Source organism: Pseudomyrmex gracilis, unplaced genomic scaffold (assembly GCF_002006095.1).
Source record: "Pseudomyrmex gracilis isolate BER0280 unplaced genomic scaffold, ASM200609v1 scaffold_0, whole genome shotgun sequence".
Classification (NCBI taxonomy): Eukaryota; Metazoa; Arthropoda; class Insecta; order Hymenoptera; family Formicidae; genus Pseudomyrmex; species Pseudomyrmex gracilis.
The window spans coordinates 2,918,495-2,922,743 of record NW_018020584.1 but is presented as its reverse complement, the minus strand read 5'-3'; positions in this window follow the sequence as shown (position 1 = coordinate 2,922,743).

Sequence of the window (4,249 nt, the reverse complement as noted above, 5' to 3'; positions counted from 1 at the left end):
TATATATATATATATATATATATACATTAAACGGTAAATTATATAAATTAAACCCAATTAACTTTGTGCATTACTTTACTTGTTTTCTATTATTTCAAACAAGAATATATTTTACCAATATATAATTGGTACTTACTACTATTGGTACTTACTTAATATATTTTACCAATATATATATATTGGTAAGAATGAATTAATTGATCTTAATCACGTTATTACCAACGTAATTCTTTCTAATTACAGACAACGCTTATTATTTATTTCAGCAACATCAGCTCTTGCGGAAACACCGAAGGGAAAAACCGAGCTGGAAGCTCAATGACCGATCGTTTCACCCTTTCGCAAATGCGACGTAATCGATCGATGGAATCGATCGAAACACACAGCGAAAAGAAACGCCAAAACATCCGTTTGAGAGGGAGACCTTTGCACCAGCCGAGTAATGTGCCAATCAATGATTATTTTCACTTTTACCCCGGGAGGAGAAAAAAATATCGTGAACCGACACACGGCGTCATACTGCAACACCGAGCATAATGCGTGAAACTCACGTTTTAGATGTAATCGAGCAACTTACGGAACACGCACGTTGCTCGACCAGCTGCACACGCACACGCGGGTTCCGCGCGATATCGAACGAGAGACCCGCTTTCATGTAAATCTCGCAACAACAAGGTTAACAACATCTGCGCTATTCTTTTCAACTTCAGATGACAATGGCCAAGCACTTCTTCAAGTCTTAATCTTCAAACGTTACGCGTGTGTTTCGAGTATGCGGATATCGAAAAAAGAACTAAGAGAAGAAAGAAAAAAGCCAACTTATTAAAAACTATTAAAGTAACTCGTTTCTCGCAACGTGAAAGGTTAATGCGAATTAATTATATATGATGTATATGTCGCAAGACTCGAGAACTGTCTCAAGCTCGAAATTTATCGCCATTGTAATTACAGGTCTGCAACGAACGATATTGTATCATATTGACTCAAGACTTTCACCGGTGACGGGAATTCTCGTTTCCGTCGCTGTATAACAATCGAAAATCATAAAGACGCTTTTATGAGAACGTTTCATTCGAAATTTGCATTGAAAAGTGAAATTTGACTAAAAACGGTAAAGTGAGATTTTGCACAAGTACGAGAAAAATATACATATCTAGATGTTTTTCTCGGTTTAATTACCCAACACGCAAAAGAATCACAAAACAATGCATTTGGTTTTGCAGTCACGTTTAAAACATGTTCTTATCGCACGTTCTTATCACGTGTGTGTGTGTGTGGTTTCTCTGTAATTAAATATTAATATAACATAATTTACATATTCGTGCGAACTTCTAATTTCGTAAACTTCAACAAGCTATCTGCTATAAGTTGTTGCAACTTTGACAAAATCGACACAGTTCTTCATCTCAGGAGGACTTAAGAACAAGTCTTGCTTTGCATATTATCGAGGTTATCAAGAATTTAGTAATGCGCGTTGGAATCGAACGAAAGCGACGAAGAAGAAATAAAGTAACGCGGACACAGGCTGACTCAATACGATTTTGTAAGGATATTGAAAGAGGGCCTTGGCCTCCCCAGAAACAACTCGGAATAGTAACGAGAAATCGGTGCGTAGTTTTTTTTCAAAGCGTAATTTTTCTCAAAACGTAGTTTTTTTGTGTGCAGATGAGCGCTCGAGATAACGATATCAAAATCAGGTTAATTACGACTTTCTATATTTTTGACGCAAGACCTTTTAGAAAAACTAGTTTTTGCTGTCACTATAAACTTCCTCATCTTTTGGCTAATCGACTTTTCTTATACCTATGTAAAACTTTGTACTTTGTAGTATTTACACATTTATTTACATTTGTTATATTATTTTCTAAATTAGTTTGACATATAAATTTTTATAATATAAATAAAATCCGTTACTTAAGTCAACAAACATAAATTATTAGTTTCTTCCTGTATCGCAACGCAAAGCTATTGGTTACAATTTTATCTTTTTTTTTTATCGACCACAAATTTTTCTTCCGATATCAATTTCACGTAACATCTTTCACGCAAGTAGTCACTAAAGTCACTAATCGATGCAGGAATTACATTTTGTTGTTTTTTTTTTTTTTTGCCTCCCATCCGGTTTTCTTTCTCTCCCTCCGGAAAATAATTCTGATACCGGAACAAGCAGCGCATATGCGCTGCTCTCTTCAGGTTTTGCGTTACGTGGCGCGCGGGTTACATTCGTGTCGGAAATGCGTTCACATTATATCTTTTTATGTCTCGTTCGACGAGACAAACAGAACAAGCTGTAAATTTCCATGACAACGTAAGACGTAAGTAAGAATAAAACCACTGCGATTTATTTACGCAAACATTTTTTTTCTCTATTCTGATGAAAATAAATGCAGATTGCAAAATTAATTAAAAGACATAATTTGTAATAATATCATAACGTTTTGATTTCTAATAAAAGATTAAATAAAGTAACATAATATGATCCAAGACAGATCTTCATTTTCTTTCGTCACAAAAGAAAAATAATTGCATCATCTATGTCTGTCATTTCAATGTTACTGACGAACAACAAGCGGAAACGTCGAGAAAAGAAAAACAATCTGTCAACGTAAATCGCAATCCCTTGAGGAGAAAATTGGTCAGTTGTAAATCGCAACTTGACAGATACATAATTGAAGACCTAAATAAAGTTGAAGATTGTTGTTTTACGTATATATATATGTTCATAAATATATTTTACTATACACTTAAAATCAGATTAGTTATTTTATCATTTTTATACAAAAAGGTACAAAAGAAAGATTACATATCTGAATTATTCAGTATTTCTGATTACAGTCTGTTATATTTTGAATAACATATTGTTACACATATTATTACAAATTATAAGCAAAGCTCTTATATTTGTTGAAATATTGCTTTCTGATGTGTACATCTAAGAACAATAGCAATAAAAAATGTACATACATAATGTGTTAGTATGAAACACTTGTGGTCATTGATCTGCGAAGCGTGAGAAAAGAATTAATACAGAATCTTTTGTTATAGATGCGAGAATAAGGAATATATATTATGTGTTCCTAAACAATAGTGCATTATATCACAGTACAATTTATGCGATGTAAAGATGTTAGCTTGAAGAAAATATGGTAGATATGCTTTATTTCCGATGTAATTTATTGCAAATAAATTATCAAGCTCGAAGTGCTAATTTATTCATTTCGTTTCGAGATCTTTGTGATTTGTGAATGCACGAAATCTGTTAATTGAAAGAAAACAAAATTAGGATATGTAGATTATGACTACGTGTGACACACTTATTTTCACATGTACACGAAAAATGTATTTTGCAAAATATTATCTTTTTTTAGAAAAAGACGTGTAAAAAATGTCATTTCACAACGAGGAGTATACCATATTTTGTGCTGTTAAATATTACATGTTGCGGTTTACTAGAAATGAACAGATAGACACGTAGCAATAAAAATTATTTATACCTTGACTCTTGGTTACTAAATTTTTGGCAATTTTACTTGCGGTAAAAGTATGCAATAATATGCATAAGCCATAAAACACAAAATAACTGTTGCCACACTCATTCAGTCGTGCGTATTATAATTTTCTTTTTTTTTGCCGAATCATTATTTCAGTTATGTATATTTTATAAGAATATAGTCAATATATATCTAAACATGTAATATATTTAAATATTATATATGTATGTCTATATATATATGTGTACATTTTTTACATTTTCTAAATAAATAAAACATTATCGTCTTGTTTATTAAATGTTCTGTTTTGAATAAAGATGTTATAAAATAAGATGTAGTAAATAAATAAAGATTTGTTATACAGCAGACTATTCTAAATCAAAATAAACAGTAACAAGTAGAAATATTCTCGTTGCTAATCGAAGCATATCAAAATTAAATACACGGACAAAAATATATTTTGTAACCTAACTTCACGTGCTATTCCTGAAGACATTTGTCATTTAACAATTAAGTAATGGAGCACGTGAAACTACAATTTCGTGCATATATAGAGCAAGATTATAGACAACAGATAATGCAACGACCAAATGTGATTTTTACCAAAATGAAAGTCGACGACGATGTGATAGATAAAAGTGAACAGTTGTTAATTTACTCTTTTCACTTTTTACAGATTTATATTTACTGTTAATAACTACATTATATATACTAATTGCGTTGCATGATAGATTCTGATATATGATCACTTCGCTCAA